A 21,598-nucleotide genomic window follows, 5' to 3' on the forward strand; every position below is an offset into this window, starting at 1 on the left:
GGCTGCCTAGCAAAAGGCCTAAGCTTTAAGGCATTAACAAACCTCTGCATCATTATTTACATTGCTGGCGGGTCTGACAGTCTCCTTATACTCCTGTGTCTTGTCATGACCCACTCTTCTACTTGGCCTTTTCCTCAAATAGTAAAGCCTTGCGTGTGGCTCCCACATGGCTGTCCTACACAGAGAATGTCCTAAGCGGACTATATAGTGAACCGTGCTCTGTGGAACGGATAGCAATGAATGCATCAGTGCAGTGGCTTGAGAGGTCTGTCTGCATAAGTGCCAGGCACAGCAGAGGCTCTTTGCGGTCATAGGTGGCAACAGCACTTCATGGCATAGAGACCCTGAGGCTAAGAACATTGAATCAGTTATTTTGCTATTGCTAGAAAATACCCTGACCAAGGCAACTTATAGAAGAAAGAGGTTACTTGGGCTTGTAGTCCAAAAGGGACAGGAGTCCATCATGACAAGAAAGCATGGGGATGGAGAGATGGCTCAGAGGTTAAGAACACTCGCTGTTCTTCCAAAAGTCCTTAGTTCAATTCCCAGCAACCACATGGTAACTTACAACCATCTACAGTAAGATCTGGTGTACAGTCAGAATGTTGTATAAATGATAAATAAATCTTTAAAAAAATAAGTGAATAAACTGTAATGAATAAAATTAAAATTGAAATTAAGGGGAAAAGAAAGAAAGCATGGCAGCAGGCAGGCATGGCAGTCAGAGCAGGAGGTTGAATGCTCACATGCTCAACCACAAACATGAAGCAGAGAGAGAAAAAAACTGGAAGCTGGGCAAGGGAATGAGTCCTCAAAGCCCGCCCCCAGTGATGTCCTTCCTCCAGCAAGGCTGGACCTCCTCAGCAAACAGTACCACCTACTGGGAAAAATGTGTTCAAATACATAAGCATATGGGGTCACTGTCTTTCAGACCACCACAGATAATAAGACCAACTCAGAGTCCCCACTGTTCAGAGCCAGTGAGCCGCTGTCAGTTCCTGCCATGTGCTCTTTACCTCACCTACTCCCCCTCACTGTGTGCATTACTAGTTACTTAGCCTGACTCGTACAACAGATTCAAATACCCCTGCTCGGTCTTCTGAGCAAGGACATGGGATCCTTTGATGCCAAAGGATCACGACGGGCTTACAGATGTTCCCTCAGCTGCCCAGTGTCCTGCAGCCCTTCACACAACCCAGGCCATCTTCCTTTTCTGAGCCATGGGCTTCTGTGCTGCAGATGTCCACACAGCCAAGCACCCTAATGCCTCTTGCAGAATGTGACCCCTCTGGTGACCTCCAGATACAGTTCCACAAGGGCAAGGCCCCAGTGGGAACCCAGATCACACAGAGGGAGCATGAGAAATAGCCCTTTCCTTGTTGACTGCATTTATATTGACCATGGCAACCTGAGCTGTCCAGCCTACATCTATCAGTGATGATGCCTATCTACATTTATCTAACGATGTCTATCATTATCTGTAAGTGAAAAGAAAATGCCCTGGGAGGAAAAAAGTCCCTAGAGTTTTGGCTGACTGAAAGTACCATGTAAGCCACTCATGGTCCATAAGCCTCAGGCTTCTTTCAGAAGAGGAGTAGACAGGCAGTGGTATTTCTCTGAATGGGTGAATTTCACAGCACCAGCTCCTGCCCCTGCACTGCAGAGGGGCAAGACCTCCAATGGTCACGCTCAGAACTAAATGTGCCTGGAGTGGAAGGGGTCCAAAAAATTCAGGATGCTTGGGTAGATCAAGAAAAGGCTTCATAGACCACACCTGCTTCCAGAGCCTTTATGTCAGCTTCTGACCCTGGAAGTTCCTGCAGCTTGCCCAAGAACCTCTGACAATCACCCTCATTTTCTGGGTTTTCGGCACACTTCTATCAGCATGAAGGCCTCCCCTTCCTTACCACAGCTTGTGTCCTCTGGTGGAAATCGGGAGATAGCATGAATCAAGCTAACTTTCCCTATACAGGGCATCTCATCAACAGCTCAGGAAGGGACTTAGAAGGTCCTTCTAAGTATATTTTTTAGGCTTTACCTATAAAGAACCCCACATCCTCAACATTCACCCAGAATGCTCAAAGCCCAGTGGATGAAAAGAAGAAATAAAAAGGAAGACATGGCTGGTCCTAGATATGGTGGAGGAGATAGTTTATTGTAGATATGAGGGAGAGCATAGCCAGAGGTAAAGACATCTTGGTGAGTCCAGAGTGAACATGCCCCTGAGCCAGGTCATGTAGGGAGAGGAAGGATAGGAGAGGGGAAGAGACCAAGAGGCGAAAAGAGTAAAGGTGTAAAAAGGGCCAGTGTAACCAAAATTGCTGGATTGTATAAGGAAGTACATCTGGAGAAAGGGCAGGGCCAGCCCCTGGGTTGGAGAGTTCAGGGTAAGGGGCGGGGTATGCCAGCCAATAGGACCCTGTAACAGGTAGAGACTATTACAAGGTGCTGGGAGAACCTTGCTGCCAGGTCTGCTCCGATATGTTAATAAACTGTTCACCTTGGTCCATGTTTGCAGCCTAACACATTCTTTAATGGTCTAAATTTCCTATACTGTCTGCTTCTACTTCAAAGTTGACCTCAGGAGAAAGAGCTAGGCTTCTTGGTTCTTCTTTACCTTTTCTCTTTAGAGTAATTTATAATGCAATAAAACTGCACCTTACTATGACTTTTCAGCAGCGTGCTCCCACTCCTCCCCACCCCATGCCTCCCTCCTTCAGCACTCTCAGTATGGGAGCAGGCCTTTCTGCCTTTCCCCAGGAGCAGTTTTGACATCTCCTTTATCAGTATAGCATTCGTGGGCTTTAACAACCACACACTCAGAACAGGATGGCTTCTCCCAGTCCTCTAGGCACAGCCATTTTATATCAATTCTCTGTTACCCAGTGGGCTATTCTCTTCAATCGGCCCACTCCTTGGGAGATAAAATTATCAGAAAAGAAATTTAAAGCCACGGTTGGATAGGACCATTCAGAAATGCATCAGAGTCCCCGTCTGACGGTGTCTTGCAAAATGAAAGATTTTGTAATTCATCGGCCAAACATTCCTCCTCTCCCCATGCAAGTGAACCAGGCAGCCAGGCACAGGGATAATTATTCTAAACAGTACAGCTCTCATGGGTGCTCTTTCCAGATGACTACAGAAACAGAACTTAAGTCCTGAAGGTTCTCAGGGGTTTGTAAACAAACAGTAACCGTGTCCTGTCTGTTCCAAGCAGAGCTTGGAGCAGTGTCCCCAAAGTGCTGTGGGCTGTTCATCTCAGCATCAAATACACGAAAGCGAGTTTCAAATGGCTTAGTTTTGCCCTCACATCACGACAAAGATTAATCTCTAGACACAGGAATCACTCGGTCCACTTAGCAGCGTGGATCACATGACCTGGGTTTTGGTCAAGTCGGCGTAGGAAGCTCATGCATTGTTCAATTCCCTCTGTTCCCCAAACAGCAATATACATGAGATATGAAAAGGAGAGAGAAGGAAAGATAGTCAGGACTCAGAAGCAAGACAAATCTTACTTTAGGAATCAAAACTAGCAGAAGTGCTGAGCAGCAGTCAGGGCTAAGTCCAGAGACAAGCAGGCGGTGGGGGTGGGGAGCAGCAGCTGGGATTTGGGTTCACACTCACCACCCTGTTCTTTCTGTGTGTTGGAGCTCTTACCTCTGCTGTCTCTCTGTGGTAGTGACTGTGAAGAGTGGGCAAACTGTCTGTGCCTTCCCATCCTCATAGTAGCGATGGGTGGAGGCTTGTCAGCAGTCAGCCCTGATGGGAAAGTTAACACCACAGATGTGTGCAACTCTGTCAAAACAAGGCTTGCAAGGTTCCTTACTTTATCAAAGGCCCAGACAAGAGTGTGGTGAAATGAATCTCAATAGTGTAGACAAAGCACTAATGTTTTATCCCTCTCTATCTCATGTAAACAGCACATGTAATGAATTCCAGTTTGAAGCTGACCTAACGAAGCAAAGTTTAGCATTTTGGCGATTTGCAAGTTAGATTAAGGAATATGCACTCACCAGATTGGGTTGCTGATGAATTTTTTTTCCCCACTCAGTATTTCTGAAGACAACAAAGCCCAGCTTTCCCTCCTAGTTCTGACCTGCAAATGTTCTGTCCTATATTTGGGGTAGCTGCTCACCCCACAAGAATACAGCTGTGACTCAGTATGGTGAAATCTGGAGATCCTTCTGGGCCATAGAGACCCCACAAGCCACTGTGCCATGCAGGGTTCCACCGGGGGACTTCCAAATTCTGATGCCACAGGAGCGGTGCAGTTACGATACACCTTCCTTCTAGCCAAGTGTTTCTCAGCCCTCCTAATGCTGCGACTCTTTGATGCAGTTCTTCACGTTGTGATATCCCACAGCCATGCAGTCCCTTTGTGGCTATTTTATAACTGCAATTTTTATACTGTTATGAATTAGAATGCAAGTATCTGGTATGTAGGATATTTGATATACAACCCCCTCAAGAGAGTCACAACCCACATGTTGAGAACCGTTGCTCTGGAGTCTCAGAGTTGGTCTCACAGGCTCTTGGTTCAACATACAGAAGGTGAGTGGTTTGCCTGGAGGCCCTTGTCTAATAACTCTACCTAAAATATTGTAGAGAGAAGGCTGGACGTGTTGTCCATCCCTAGGCCTTGGTGAGCTGTTAAACCTCTCAGGTTCATTTAGCTGTGACAGAAGCACAGTGACAACTGAGTTTCTGTATCTATCAGGGACCAGAGCACATGGAAGCCACCTCTGTCTGGGGGTCATCCATTTTCATTCTTCTTGGACTTAGGGCCCTCAGTCAAAAAGGAGCACGCCCACTGTGGGATGCTGGAGGGCAAGTAGATTAGTTCAAGTTCCAGTGCCTTTTCCTCGTTTCTTTCTCATCGGCATCTCACCTGCACGAGGAGGATCCACTTACTGGTTAGACGTTCACCCCCCTCATCCATGGAGCTGGAAGACCGTCCTGGCTGGTTATTGCTCAGAGCATCACTCTGCCCCTGTATCTTGTGGGATTCTAATCACCTGAAGTGACTGTTTCCTGAACACACTGTTAACTGCCAGCAGGGAGCACCTGCCATGCCCGCTGTGTCAAGGGCCCCAAGCGCTGCGGCATGATCCACTCCAGGACAGAGCTCAGAGCCCAGCAGCCCAGGTCTGAGAACCACCATGAATGAGGAGAGTGAGTGTCTAAGCAGTGAATGGGTCCTTCCTGTGCAGGTGAGATGCAGATGTGGAAGAGGAAAAGGCATCAGAACTTAAACCAACATGCTTGCCCTTTAACATTGTATTTGATCAGCAGTTTCAGAAAATGTTGAGGCAACAGAGGATCCAAATAGCACTGAAGATGCACCTCCCCCACAGGCACAGTGGACAGTGTGCATGCTGTCTTATCAGCCTGTGGCACTGTGAGCAACACAGCAGGAGCAACTGACAAAACTCTGCACCAGCAGGCTCAGCTGTTCCTTCCTGCTTACCCCCTCCTGATGATCCAGGTTCTCAGACTCACCGGGCCGGGACTCCCAGGGTCCAGAGTTATCCTCTCATGGGTGGAAATAGCCCTAGCCAGGAATTCCATGAGCAGAGCTCCAAAGGTCAACTAGATACCAACATCTAAGTGTAGAAAGTCCAAATCTTCACAGATTCTGGGCACCATGTGGGCCTGAGGGCCTCACAGTTCCTGCATGCGGGTTCGGAGTCAACAGGGTCACTGAGCATCTCCTGAATTTGTAGTTATGATGCTTCCTGAGCATATTGCTACAGCCATCATGGTTCTTGGGCAGTTTGTGGGTCTGCAGCCACCAAGGTCTCTGGGCATCTGGTGGGTTCACAGCCACGTGGTCTCTGGGTACCATATAATTTGCAGCCACAGTGCTATAGGCGTTAGAGCTCCGTGATGTTGCCCAGTAATTCTGTGAAGCTCTGGGAAATCTTCCCTCAAAGCCTTCGTGGCTGCTGGAAGTCTTTCGCTGCAGAACTCTGCCCTGGATAATTTCTGGGAGCAGGCTGGGGTCCCTGAGGAAGGAGAGCGGATTCCCAGAAAGCAGAACACTTTGCTATTTAGGGCATGCTCCCTGATAAGGTCCGCTTGCTCCGCAGCGTTGTAAAAGGCATTACTTTCTGCTGGGTTTTGGCAGTGTGATCCCTCACACTGACACTTCCCGTAGACTTTGTGAGTATACAGTGATCAGCTCTGATTTCGTTACCAGAATAGGAACTGGAGCAAAATTAGCAAGCTAAGGATCCAGAACTGACCTAGTCCATGCTCCCAGACACCTGATATGTGTCTTGATCCGATTCTGCCTATTTTCCTTTGAGGGTCATAAATTTCTGTTGCAAGAAGAAGAAAAAATATGTAAAACCTACTAATATGAATAAAAGCTAAGGGACAGTTCTGAGAACAGCAAGCTCTGGCACGTGGGACAGGGCAGTTCCCTACAGAGGACACTCCTAGAGGAGGAGATTTAGGAGATAGATTTGAACAGGGAACAGGGGAATGTCCTCCTGTTTAGAAAGCTAACTCCATCAGGCTTGGTACGTAAAACCAGTTTCAGTTCCCAGATTAAGCACTCACGGCATTCATTCCCATATTTTCACCTGAGATGCATCAAGCTTTGCAGATCCAGGAATCAGATGCTGTTAGTTCTACACTCCCTGTGGCTCTGCTGCCAGAGGCCTTCCTTCCCTTCTCAAAGCGGCCAGGCTGCCATCTCTCTATCTATGGCAGTGGGAGGAACTGAACCCCGGGCCTCACACAGGCTTGGCAAGTGCCTTGTCCACTTAGCTATAACCCTGGTCTTCTTTTTACTTCTTCTGTTTTAAGAGAGGGTCTCCCTAAATCAGGCAAGGCTCTCCTCAAACTCCCTCTGCAGCTTGACTGACCTTGAACTTACAGTCTCCCTACCTCAGCGTACTGGGTAGCTGGGATGATGGGTCTGCATTTCCAGTCTTGACTCTCACTAATCATCTCTTATTGGCCGTTTCCTATGAACAGGGCTAAAGACTGGGAGTCAGAGGTGGGCTTTAACTCAAGCTGCCTTTCCTAGCCTGTCATAGAAGCTTAGACATTACTTGAATCTATGGGACAGCTGTACATAGCAAAAGCTCCATCCTAAGAAGGCTGGTGTATCCTCCTGCCTCCCTTTCCCACATCTACAGAAGCCGTAGCACTTCTTCAAAAACCTAATTCACCAGTGACTTTCGGGCACACTGTGGAAGCAGGGAGCTGGCAAGCTGTCTTGTTTACTTCCTTGTCTTCCTGTCTCATCTGTCTAACCCCTCAGACAGGCAAGGAAGGCAATTCAAGTCAGCCAGGAGTAAAGTACCGATGCATACTTTTTTTTTTCCATGTGGATTTCAGGCACTCAAACCTTGGCTACGTGTTTCACAAAAGCAGGAGGAATGTGAGAAATCAAGTGAGACCTCTACGGTTCTTTCTCAGATTCGGGGACACAAAAATCAGGCTATGCAAATGTTAGCAGAAAGTAGAAACCTTATTTGTCCAGCTGCTTCTTTTACAAATGGAAAAACACGTGGAAGGAAGAGCAAGCTTATTGCACTAGGGGCCACGTGCAAAGCCTTTCTGCCTGCCTTGGCAGTTTGTCTGGGTGCTAAGTTTCCCATCTCCCTTGGTCATCCTCTAGCGCAGGGCCCTGCCACAGTGCCAAGAGCCGTACTGACCCCACCCTCTGCTCCGGAGGTCTTCGAAACTCCTGCTGTGCTGATAGTATTGTCTCTCTATACCTCCTCGGTGATTCCTTCTACCTTTTGCTTGTCATCTTACTCCCCCTTTTCTGCTAAGAACACATCTCACCACCTTTCTTTCTGCCTGGACCCTAAAGTTGAGGTTCCGAAGGGAGTGGCCCCAGCTCCTTTCTTCTCACGCTGCCCCTCTCCCAGGGTGACTACATCTTCCCGTGCCCTGGACTTTGTCCACATGTGCAGGAGCCTCGGCCTTCTATTTTCACGTCCCTTCTTAGCGCTGTGCAGCTTCTCACAAATCTCCTTTGAAATGCCCTGGAGATGTGCAACTGAAGTGTCAAAGGAAAGCTTCCGAACCGTCTTCCTCCATAATTTGCCATTTAACTGACGTCATCAAATGCTGTGATGATTTATTTGGCTGCTCAGAGTAGCAGGGACAATGAATGACCGCAAAGAACATGTCCCACCCTGTAAGGCTGGGCCTCAAAAATGTGTCACCATCTTATTCACTTTATCCATGATTTCTCCTTCTTCCTCACCCACCCTTCCCAGCGTCCTATGTATCCAGTTTCCTCACTCACAGCTATACCAATTTGATTGCACACTTCATTTCACATTCACACTTTCATTATCTCCCCCTGGGTCATCCTGTCCCTCTCCCCTGTCTTTAACCTCTATTGACACCAAACAACTCTCTAAAAAGACAGCAAGTTCCATGTTGTGCATGAAACTCCCCATGAATTCCTGCTTCCCAGAGGATAAAATCCACACACATCACTAGGCACTGGGTGCCCAGCCCCTGCCTGCCTTCCCACTTGTCTTTTTTGCCTTCCTGTCTGCTTTGTGACCATATGACCATGGCCAGATCTACCTCCTCAGAGGAGACTGGCACCTTTGTGTCTCTGGGCTTTTCACATTCTGCTCCCACCATGCAACAGCTGCCTCTCTTATCCATCTGCCTTCTAGGAACCTCAAGGCTGAGGTGGGGCTGCCTTGTCTTTTCTGTTCATGATTCTTTGCAAGGTGTGTGTGTGTGTGTGTGTGTGTGTGTGTGTGTGTAAGAGAGAAGCTATGTTTTCCAATAAGCTGAAAGCTCTGTTAAAGTATTAGCCATTCTTATCCCCACCACACCCCAGTTATCCCACATTCCCAGCAGCCCGCACAGAGCTTGGCATGTATTCTAGGCCTGAAATTATCACTATCTGTTATCCAGTACCCCAGCCAGAGGTTTGTCATCCCTGGCTCCCTCTTCCAGTGCTCCTGGGCTGAAGACTGGTCCTCTGTTCAATTCTGGCCTTTTTCTGGGAGCATGCCTTTCCCTCTACTCCATTTTCTTGTGAATGAACCCCTTAAACCATCCCGCTAAATGGTAGGAGAGAAGCTCACTGTCCAGATCAAGAAGGATGCTACAGAAATGAATGATGAAGGTGACAGGTGAGGACCAGCTTGGGGACAATTAACTACCAGGGAACATTCTCTACAGAGTGTTGGAGATCAGAGATGAATCCTGAAACAGGTCAAGTCTATTAAATCATTGCAATCTGTAATCCCAGGAGCCATGATGAGTTATACTTTCCACAGTCATTAGTAACAAGAACTCCTCTCCAGGCCATGGCTGTCTTCATCTTGGAGTTCATGGCCTCTTCCCCTCCGAGGCAACACTCATACCCATTAGCACTAAGACTGTACCCCAAGACCCTCGTTGTCTGACTGGCAGCTGTGGGATCTATTTGGCCAGACTGTGTGAGCAATTATGCTGAACTTTTACATGGGAAGGAGGAGTGCACTAAATAGAAGACCCTCAAGTCCAGCTGTGGCTTAGGTCACAGACACTGCTAAATCGATATCTGACCCTGAACAAACTTACCAGCTTCTCTGGCCTGTTTGCTCTGAGCCTACCGCCCTTACCTGGCCTCTGATGTATGGCTCTTCAGAAAATCAGGTTCCTTTCTCCCTGAATTTTGTTTTGAATGTTCCCCCAAGGAAGTGACCCATAAACCGTGCCCTTGAACTTCATTCACCAGGGCTCGTTAGACGTAGTCCCAAGCTTCGATTTGCAATCAGTCAGTATCCTTTTTCTCCATCTGAGGCCTGGCAGGGAGCAGTAGGAATGAGGATGAGGGACAAGTTACCACCTAACTACCTGGGTATGACAAGGGATCCTCTGCTTGGTTGTCTCTAGAGGAATAGAAACTGTAGGCATATGACAGGGGTCCTCCGGGTGCACCTGTAACGGAAATGTGTTTGAAACGTGGAGCTGTGCTATAGGAGAATGTGCCAATCATATATGAGCCACCCATAGAGGCTTGATGTCCACACATAGGTGACTAAGAAGAACAGAACGTGTCTGAGAAAAAGGAGTGGATCAGCTCTGTAGAGTGTCTTGTGTGTGTTGGACACGAGAAGCTCTTTATGTGGATCTCTTACTCAAACCTGTACGCAGTCTACCACGTAGATGCTGATGTAGAGAGCCCACGATGGTAACCTTTGTTAGATCCCGTGACCTCATTCATGAACAGACCAAGGACTCTGAACACATGACTTGCCCAAACTAGTACCTTTAATAGCCAACATTCTGCCTTGTTACAGTGTCACATGAGGAAAAAGGCAAGTGGGGAGCCTGAGACACAAGCTTGAGGACCCGTGTTCAGATCCTCAGTGCCTGCATAAAAGCCAGATGCAGGAGGCACGCATCTGCAGCCCCAATGTTGACTGGTGGGGGAAGAGCTAGGCTGATCTCAGGGTTTGGTTCGATGATGCTCTAGGTTCAGTGAGAAATTTCGTCTCAAGAAAACAGATGGAGAGATACTAAGGAAGCTATCCAATGTTGACCTCTGGTCCCCACAGTCACACATACACACCTCCACAAGAACATTTACACAAACACAGAGAGAGAGAGACAGAGAGAGAGAAGAGGAGGAGGAAACACAGGGTCAAGTGATTAACATGGGTCCTGGGTTAGTATTTTTCCCTGCCTTACATTTACCTGTTTGTCCTAAAAGTTTATAGTGTAATAAATGTTCACCAGAATCTTCAACTTTGTATATACCAATAAATTTGCAGATGAGTAATGGCTATAAAATAAACTACCGAGATCCCAGGATAACCGTTATTTCTTTATATTTCTAAATGTCCCTGTGAACGCTTGCATTTTAAGAAGCATCTTCAATGATGATGGGACATTGTTTCCTAAATATCCATAAAAGAATCTGCCATGGAGCAGATCCATGGAAGAGAACCTGCCATGGAACAGAGCCATGCCCTGTGAAACTGCAAAAAGATTCAGACGAGGAACTAGAAGATAGAGTGAGATGGGGGAGCCTCCACACCTCCTTTCAGTGCTTTTCCTCTTATAGAAAAACATCGTTTCTATCCAGAGAAGGTGGGTGGCACACACAGCAGCCAGGCAGCAGGAATACTGTGTTAGATATACTTACGTTGCTGAGATAAAGCACCCTGACAAAAGCAATTTAGGGGAGAAAAGCTCTATCTTGTCTACAGTTCCAGAAGTGATACAGTCATCATGGTACAGAAGGCACACCAGAGCAGAGGGTGAAAATGATGTGGCGCAGGCCTGTAAAACCTAAGAGCCCACCCCAGTGACATACCTTCTCCTTCAAGGTACCATTTCCTAAAGTTTCCATAACCTTTACCAGCTAGGGACCAAGTGTTCAAAACACAAGCTCATGAGCTTATGGGAGATATTTCACATTCAAACTGCATGTGTGAAGACATAGCCACCGATGAAGAAAACATCATTAGAAAGCATGAGATGAACTCAATAGATGGTGATGGTGCCACAAGGCCAGGTGAGGAAATAATAGCCAGGTCTCCAGGGCATGTGGTGTTGATGGGAGGTAGTTCAGTCACCCTTTGTTCCACTTCATTTCAAAGCATTTTCAGGTTGATGTGGGTGGAAGCAGCCACTCGGGGCTCAAGTCCTGCTTTGTCAGAAAGAGCCAGTTGTTTCTTAGACTTCCAGATCCAAGCTCCCCAAGATGCTAGCCCAGCCCCCCATGCCCCTGCAACATTAGCCTGACCTAAACATTGCCCTCACTGCAGTTAGACTGTGGCAATGTCTCTCCTGTGAGTGGTCCACATCCTGAGATAAGAGCTCAGCCTTGTCCTCGGAGAGGACATAGAACATCTGCAAAGGGAGGGAAGGGTAGCTGTTCCTTTGTGCCAGAAGCCAGAGGCTTGTTTTCCTGGCTGGAAATTGCTCTTTTACCAACGTCAATTATAACAAAGCATGTCTGTGATTACGGACTTGCTGTGAAGGGTAATGCAATTCAAATGTTTTAAGCAGACTTGGGGGAATATGTTTTAATAAAGATCCTGGCTCCTGGAGTGACTTACCCAGAAAATGACAGCTTGTTTGAGTTTGCCAATTGAATAAACAACAACAATAAAAAGTCTTATTGCTTCCATGGTCATATCTGGGTTTTGAGGGTCATATTCTGCCCTATTATGTCAAGAAACATGGCTTCTACGGTAATAAGCATGACAGTGTAGTTGGTTTCCAGACAGTACAGTGATGTATTTTGTCTAAGGATCATAAATTGTAAACAAGTTTGAGAGAACAATATGAGATATTTTAAAATCCACATATCTAATAAATTAAAATATTTGTGTATTCTCTGTATAGTGCTATTTATTTCATTATGACAAAGGATTAAAATGTGCTTCATGGAAGACTGGATTTATTGAAGCAGGTTTAGTTAATCAAGTACAAGAATGTTTATAAACAAAACACAGTTTTATCTTTAGTTATGCTGTCATTTAGTAAAGGCCTGAGATAATCTAATATTTAATTTTTCCAGTCCCAAGGATTGCACCCATGGCCTTGTGGATGCTAGGCAAGTGTCCTATCACTAAGCTATATCTCCAGATCTCTATGTATTTTTCATGTTTGAGGAAGGGTTTCATTAAATTGCCTAAGCTGGCCTTGTGTAGCAACAGCAGGTCTTGAAATCCTCCTGCTTTAGCCTTTTCAGTGACATCATGGGATCTCTGCCTGATACCTCCAGGCCTGGCTTTAGTCTCTAAAACACAACAAAACAAAGAAAAAAAAAAAAACAAAAAAAAAAGAAAGAAAGAAAAGAAAAAAGAAAAAACCAAAAAAAAAAAAAAAAACAAAAAACAAAAAAAAAACTTACCACCCACTGTCAGGAACATGGCTGATGTATGAAGATGGTCCATCATCTTGAGCAGGGATAGTGTGTGAAGATGGTCCAGTGTCATGAACAGGGCTAGTGTACAAAGATGGTCCATTGTCATGAGCAGGGATGGCTCATGATGATGTTTCCAGTATCAGGAGCAGAGCTGGTGTATGAAGATGTTCCCAGTGTCGGGAGCAGAGCTGGTGTGTCAGGATGCTCTTGATAAAATTCTAATTGCAGTCTCTGGAATCTGCTTCCAACCCAGAGCCTTTCCATGACCACTGGCTGCAGGAACCACTGCTACCAACTAACAAACTGGTTGCATCCATAGACCAGGGTTTTTCAAATTTGCAGCCTCAAGGTACCACATAGTGGGCATACTGTGTGCTGGCTCCTCCCCAACTCACATTATAGCACGTTTAAACCTTAAAACATGGCTTTACGAACATATTCACAAATCTTTGAAAAACATCCCGTCCATGACATGGGTGTTCAAAACACTTCCCATTGGCTTTTCTTTGAAAATGTTAGATTTTTTAGGTACATGTGCAGGTACTCGGGGGAGGTTTGGGACATGACTCACACCTTACTTAAAATCTCACTGGAAGTCAGGCTGGCAGGCCAGGCCCTTACCCTTAGCCATTTCACTTTTCCCATGACACTGAGACTCAAAGGGCCACATGGACATATTAAATAAAATCCTCAAAATTAATAAATGGTTAAATGGTTCCATTGTTCCCTTAATATCTATCTTACAAATAATACTTGAAATTTTTAGAAACAAAATTAATAATGTAGTGATAATTAGAGAGTATAAGTCTAAATCAAATTATATATTATAGGAGCACACCCTCTCCTGGATCAAATACAGACAAGATCAAAAAAGTTCATGTCTACTGGACTAACCACAGAGAGAACTACAGAGAATTTAAGCTGTGGCCCCACAACCCCACTGCAGCCCCGCATCATCTGTACTCTTCTCTCATGAATGACATCCAGAACCAAATGAAAAACAAATCCCAGGATGTCCAAAGGTGCAATAAAAATCTCTGGGATTAACTGAGACATGGGATAGAGCAAATCCTCATGTCACTAGATACTGCAGACAGAACTCTAAACCAACGAGGGCGTGTATGCTGGAGAATTACACTGGTTTATCTTATGTCAACATGGCACTAGCTAGGGTCATCTGTGAAGAAGCCTCAACTGAGAAAATGCCTCTGTCAGGCTGGCCTCTAAGCAAGCCTGGGGAGTGCTGTCTTAGTTGTAATGATGCAAGAGCCCAGCCCACTGTGGGCACTGCCACCTCTTAGGAGGTATATTAAAAAAGGAGCTGAAAGAGCCATGGGAGCAAGCTACTGGAGATCATTCTCCCGTGGTTTCTGCTTCAATTCTTGCCTCCAGGTTCCTAATTTAAGTTCCTGCCTTGATTTCCCTAGATAATGGATCCTAACCTATAGGATGAAATTAACCATTAACTCCCCATGTTGCATGAGCTTTTGGTGTTTCTCACAGCAATCGAGAGACGCTAGGACAAGAATCTTCGGGGAAATGGCGGCATCATAGATGGACAGAGAGGGTGAATCTGAAAATAACTGAGTGCACACAAAGAAGTAGAAAACACTGGGTACATGACAGGAAAGCGGAGCTTTACTAAATGAATCCAACAGAAGATGGGAGAGCAGAGGAACAATAATCAGCAAACAACATAGGGTCAACAGAAATGACCGAAGCTCAATTAGAGGAAAAATACTGCACACACACACAAAAATTAACCACTCATGGTAACATCTGTGGGATCAAGTGTTCATCTAGGTACAGACACAGCTGGTCACAAATGGAAACATCCACCTAGCAGACAGGACAAGGACCAGCTCGCACAAACATCCAACTGTCCCACCAACTGACAGGGCCAGAAACAGTGAGAGCAGTAACAGCCCAGATCTCAGCCTGTGATGACATTTCCAACAGAAGGCATCCATGCTCTGTGGAGAAACTGTTGATTCTAGAACTGGAGCTCGTATATGCGAAACAAGCTGAGAGTTCCTCACGTTGGCAAGAAGTAAAGGAGTCCTCAATCACAAAACCCACAATGTGTCAAAAAGACATAGGGATCTATTGAGAGAACTCCCAAGGGCCAAAGCTGGAGAAAAATAAGTGGCAGAGCCAATAAAATAGCGTCATATTTTATCTCAGGTATACAATGAGTGCATATGAATATGAGCGATGGAGTCAATGAATAGATGACTAGAAAAAATATCGCGCCTCTGGGGCATCTAAGAGTAGCTTCGTTCCCCGTCACACAAAAGTGAGCAAGCCAGAAGTTCTTCCGAAAATTGCACCTTAAAGTGGGAAAAGGATATCCATGATGTGGACACCTGACAAGACTGTAGCAACATGATGAAGGCTACCATGTCCAGTAATAAGGCAGTGGCAGCATGGACACATCATATCATAGCATAGGAATATTACAGAAACCCATCAGTCTTTCCCTCAAAACACATTACCCCAATATTTCAGCATAAAAACACTCCTCAGGTGAAAGGGACTACCCGGCCAGTCGTTAAGCCCACAAGGCAATCCAAAACAAGAGCGACCTAAATGCTATGAGGTACTATGAGAAAGACTATAGAGACATGAAAACGGATCACAGCATGGTGTTCTCTGTGAGATCTTAGAAGCAGAAAAGGACATTAGGCTAAAAAAGCAAAAACAAAAAACAAAAAGCAAAAAACAACAACAACAACTAAGAATAGTGTCCTAACATTTGTTCATTTTGTCCAGTGTCCCAGAACAATGCTCTCTAGTAACACTAGAAGGGGCAGATATGGGTGTGTGGCTTGCAATAACTCTGCAAATCTGAAAACACTGTCTCTACTTCTTAGATTTTAATTTTAGTTTTGTGTGTGTTTGTATATGTCTGTGTGTGTGTGTGTGTATGTGTGTGTGTGTGTGTGCCACAAGTGTGCCAGTGCCCACAGAGGCCAGAAGACGGCTTGGATTCCCTGGAGGTGGAGTCAGAGGCTTTTGTGAGCCACCTGCTATGTGTCCAGAAACCAACTTCAATCGTCTGGAAGAGCAGCAAGTGTGCTTAAACACTGAGTCATCTCTCCAGTTCCTTAAGTTATAGGTTTGTTTTTTAAACTTCAGAATATTGTTGGGGGAGGGGAGAGCACACACAGAATCAGCAATATGTTGAAATAACCTATGGTCCATTCTGCACAATTAAATTTCCAGAGGGAAATGGCATCTAAGCACATTACCGTTAAACACAAGAATGCCACAGATAAAGAAGATACAAAGGGACTTTAAAACAAAGAAGATATCAAGAGGTAGCCACTAGAAATTTGTCAAATTTGATGAAAAAGAAATTCAAAAATTCAGGGGCTTAATAAATGCCAACTATGATAAATTCGAATAAAATGACACTGAAGTACATTACAGTAAAACTCATGAAAACCACAGGTAAGAAAAATCTAAAGAGCTGCAAGGGGAAAACAGATTCCATGGGCTGAAGACCAAGAAGGAGAGTCAGGGCTGACTTCTCATGCAAAACAGAGCAGGCTAGAGGACCATGCAGCAAAGCACACACATGCTAGTGTAAATCCTGCCACACTAGAATGCTAGGCACACACACACACACACACACACACACACACAGAAAGAGAAAGAATAAATAAAATCAAATTCTTAAATGAAGGCATTTTCTAGAAAATTGGAGTGAAGAGGATTTGTAGCAGAAAAATCTGAGAGTAACCCAAAGTGGGGTGAAAACTGTAGAAGGCACATTCCCCATGGACCAGCGAAGAGAGGGGAGTATGAGGGTCAGGCGTTTTCCTTTCTCCTTAATAACTTGGAAGACAAGTGACTGCAAACTGACAGCCATTAAGAGCAGCTGCGCGATTCCTTGAAGTAAAGCTCGTGGTAAGATCGCAGAGGATGAGGTCAGTGGTGCCGCACTGAAGGAGCCTTAACTGTGATGCTGTGTGGTCATGTGATACATGTGGGGTACTAGCCGCACAGCAGTGACCAGCAAACACATGGAGAGTGGATTTAATGAGGCACAGGGAAAAAACAAGGTGGGTAGCTACAAAAATCATTGACTAATACCAAAGAAGGCCAGAGAGGATCAGCAAAGGAAGCCTGGAAATGAGATGAATGAGAGAAACTGCAACATGGCAGACACAAAACCCACCACATCGGCACACACACACTGAATGCCAACGACCTTGAAGCTCCAATTAAAACACCAACACTGTCAAACTGGATTTAAGGGAAAAGAGAAGCTTTCAAATGTGTACTGCTAACAAGGCAATCAACTTAAACATGAGGGGCAAAATGGTTAGAAGGCTTCGGGACGGGAGTGCAGTGTATGGGAAGCGAACATTCGGGCTGAGTGTTCAGAAATCCATAAAATCTTACAGTACATAATCCTAGTAATTGGACCTGAGGTTCAGAAACAAAATTGTAGGGGAGAGGCAGATCTTTAAATGACATAGCATGTGGGAAACCCTTACTGAAGACGTTAAGGTTTGATCAGCCTCGTGATGGCTACATGGTTCTGTAGAGTCGTGCTTAAAAGTAGAGGTCCTGGTTTGCTTTTCGCTACTGTGATAAAACATTGTCCAAAAACAACTGGGAGGCATATTTTAGCATCTATAGGTTATAGTCCTTCATCAAGGGAAGCCAAGGCAGAAACAGGGAGGCAACAACTGGAAGAGAGACCATGGGAGGACAGGGCTTGCTGGCATGCTTTCTATTTCTTGATACAACCCAGCATTACCTGCTCAGTGATGGTACCACCCACATGGGACCAGCTCCTCCTATTCAACTAGCAATCAACAAAATTCCCCATAGACATGCCCACAGGCCAATCCAATGGCAGTTTCTGGGGTGGGCCTGCAGGAAGCTGAGAGGGACTGCTAACTCAAACAGCTTCACCCCACCAGAATCCTGCCTGGAGCTTCTTTGTCCTCAGATCTTGTCTAGCCTCCAAGAAGTGGGTCTCATATCACCCTCAGAGATTAGTGAGGCCAGGGAGAAAAAAAAAGACTGTTTGGGACGTTCAGGTGACTGGAATCAGCATTAGCTGCTGATTACCAGCAGAAAAAGGACGGGTCACTGAGGATGCAGCTCACTGAGGCTTCAGACTCTAGACTTTAGCCATGGGAAGAAAACCTGGTTCGTTTCCCCATCACATCATCTCCTGGGAGGCAACGAACACAGAGGTGGTAGAAAGAGGTCTCACCAGGACAGTCCTGTTGGCATTTGCAAATGCAAGTAGTTTCATCCTCCTCTCATGCAAATATCCCTAAGGAACGTGCTTCCGTGATGCTTGATTTTGGTCCCACTGTCTCTCAGCCCTCCCTGGTCCCTGAAGCAGATCTCTAGGAAGAAGACCTGTCAGCTTGGCACCTGCGTCCCAGAGGCCCTTCTCTAGGAAGTTGTCTCAACCCAGAGCCGAGATATGCAGACCACCCCCTACCCCCATTCCACCAAGAGAGCTGGGTCATTACAAGGACCTACTAAGAGAAAGGGAGAAAGAACAACTCCTGCTCACTGTATTCCTTGTCAGAGAGCCACACTGAGCTCTCAAATCACCATCAGGTTCTGAGGGAGCACTTGTGGTTGTCACCCTGATGCCAACCCCCCCCTCTCGACCCCGCCAGCATTTTTCTTATTGCCTCTTGCTACCCTTACTGGAGTCAGAATAGACACAACGCATGCACAGCCTTGGTATGTGCCAGGAGGCATTTTTTTTTTTTTTACCTGAGTGCTCACTTCTCAGGACTTAAGTTCAGAGTTGAGTCCACGGTGCCAAGATGCCACCCAAGCCAGGCACCTGCCCCTTACTGAAGCCTCCATGACAGTGGTGCTGTTTCATGCCACAGGGCCATGTCTGGGAAAACAGTGAGAGGATGAATGGGTCTTCTGCTGAGATCAGTGTGTAAAACACCCCGAAAGATCCCAAATTCAGCACAAAGAAGCAAGCCTCCTTGGAACCACACACAGAACTAAAAATGATCCGGTCCACTGACACACAGCTGAGAGACAAGCATGCAAGACTATCCACAGTGCATCCTCATCCACAAAGAGATACATGTCCTGAACTGGGGCAGGGGGATCCTCTCAAAGTGTCCAAGGGACAGGAGGACGTTCCCAGTAGGAACCAACCATTGGTCCTGCCTGACCCACTGATGGCCACAACACCAGGATCTCAGGCTCTTTGTCTACAATGAGCGGGTTTCAGGGTTCTTTCCAGTTTTGTCCTTCTCACCCAGTGCAGCGGTACAGAGTGACATCCCTGACTCCAAACTGGCCCTTCTCCACACCAGTGACCCATGCCATGACCACTCTTCCTGAGGATGACTCTCCACTTTCCCAGGGTTACCCCAGGCATGTGTGTGCCCTCCACAGCCACTGCCCTCTGAAACAATGTCACTGACCATCTACCTCAGACTGCCCAATGGAGCCTGCAGCCAGCTCTGTTGCCCCACACATGGATCACAGGAGCCATGGGGAGTGTCTCTAAAGGCCTACGTTGGACTGCCTCCTCCTAACCTTCCACTCTCTCCCCGCCTGTCTCTGACTGGATGGTGAACTGATTCCTACTATCATTGCTTGTACCCCACACTTGAATTGGACTCTCTCCATTGACACTAGCAGTGCCATTGCAGACAGATGCTTCCAAGTGCCTTGAGACCCCTTAACTTAGAGCATCTCAGACTCAAAATATCTTCCAACTGATACATTCATCTCAATCAAGCACACTGGGCCTCTGGGGACCCCTACAAGTCTCCTTTTGTGGCCATATCACTTTTCCAGTGATTCATCTGGTGTCGTTCTGTATGTTGGGGCCATGACCCTGACCTCCCTAATGGTATACCTAACCATGTTTGCCTACTTCCCACCCGGGTTCATACGGCGACATTCAGAGTGAATGTCCTACGTCTCTGGCCGTCTGAAGCAGCCTTATTCAGGTCTTACCTGCCATCTGAGCTCTTCTACCAATCTCCCCTGTCATTGCCTCATCTCCCCTCATAGTCTGTGCACAGAATTCCCTCTAAGGTCCTTAGGGATTGTGAGCCAATGTGCTCTGAAAGACAAACACTCGTGGAAGCTCCAGCTCATGGAGATCTGTGGGGCAGGTCTGTCTTCCTATGAAGATGGCTTCCACAGTGACTGATCTGAAAAGGTGAATAATTGGTTAAGTATGTTGGAGTCCCACAACCCATGATGCCAGGAACACACCTGTAGTTAAGGAAGTAGGGTTTGTGGTTCCTTGCAGTGGTGGAAGTGGCCTCGGGGAGCTCCAGTGAAGATGTTAGAACTTAGCACAGGGTTGAGTTTGGGGAGAGTCTGAGAAGCAAATGTTTGTCTTACCGTGATGTGCCTGGAGTCATTGTATGATTGGACACCTGGCAGGAACACGGTGAGCTTAGGCAGTGTCAGAAAGAGCTCTTATTCCATTTATATTTATAGTTTCAGAGTGGCTTGAGGTTCGTGTCTAAGAGATATTTTGGGTCCTCGTGGCTGTGAGTATCAGTCCACCTGTGACCTCAAGTCTAGCTGTGGATATCTTATTACTTCTGCAGGGAGGGCCTACCTCCTTCTTGCTCACTTTGTGATATATTTCAGTAGAACAAAAGTACAAGAGTGTCAGCAAAACGCTGTCCTTCTGCCTTTAGGGATACATGGGCCACAAAGGTGTGTCACTCAGGAATGAGTGAAACCTGCGATAGCACAGTGGCTGGATTGTCTTGTGAGGCCTTATGTGACAGGGCAGAGATAGGCTGTCAGGACAGCCTGGACTGTGTTGGGTGGCTGTCATTTTGAGCTCCCTTGTCTGTAAGTAAGAATGAACACAGATCACAGAACTTAACAGTTCCATGTGAATATGACTTTGTTTGGAAAAAAGAAAAAAAGCTCTACAGGTGTGGTTTAGCTAAGAATCCCCAGGTAAAAGAATGCTGAAATCATTAAATGGCCTTATATCTGAATGTTGGCATCCATATGGAAGACAGAAAAAAAAATTCAGCCACAGGGAGAAGTTGAGTTTGAGGCCAACATCAGAAGGCCACACGGTCCTTGGAAGTCCACAGTCCTGGAAGTGAGCAAGGCTAGAATAAGTCTCCCCTAGATCCTTTCCAGGGACCACTGACCCTGTCCACATGCTTGACCACCAAAACTATGGCCAGATACATTTCTGTTGTCTAAGCCAGTGTCAAGGAAGGCCCAGGACTTGAGACCTCTAGTTAATGTAGCAGTGAGAGGGCCAAGTGTCACACAGATGTGCCAGTCTTGAGACAGTGTACCCACAGGTCTCCACACTCCATCCTCTGGGCTCATGTGTTCCCAGAGCCCCACTATTAGAGCCCCATCTGCTCCCTCTTTTCCTCCGTAGGGACACATGTGCTTGTGTCTCTTCTCCAAGTCGGGACTCATTGGAGTGTCAGTAATTGAACAGTCCTGTCGGCCGTGATTGTGCATGTAGAAAGCCAGGAGAGAGACTACCTAGACGAGCCTGCCATTCACCTTCAATTTACTTCCCAGACTTCAGGACCATTCCTTTCCTGGATGGACCCATGCCTTGCTCAGCTCAGGAGAGATGTGTAGGAAGCAGGAAGAATAGAACCCAGAAACCAGAACCTCAAAGCAGGGGTGTCCTCCACTGAGGACTGAAGGCTAGAGAGAAGCACCGCCAGAGCTCAGCGTCCAGCAGCCCATCCAGGATCTACCCTGATATCA

At 46.4% G+C, this 21,598-nt stretch overlaps 1 pseudogene; it reads left to right on the forward strand.

The window, feature by feature from the left end:
• The first annotated feature begins 9,057 nt into the window (after positions 1-9,057).
• The window catches only part of LOC110549038 (ferritin heavy chain-like), a 176,578-nt pseudogene continuing 164,037 nt past the window's right edge, over positions 9,058-21,598 (forward strand).

The sequence above is a fragment of the Meriones unguiculatus genome, chromosome 1 (genome assembly GCF_030254825.1).
Source record: "Meriones unguiculatus strain TT.TT164.6M chromosome 1, Bangor_MerUng_6.1, whole genome shotgun sequence".
In the NCBI taxonomy this organism is placed as follows: domain Eukaryota; kingdom Metazoa; phylum Chordata; class Mammalia; order Rodentia; family Muridae; genus Meriones; species Meriones unguiculatus.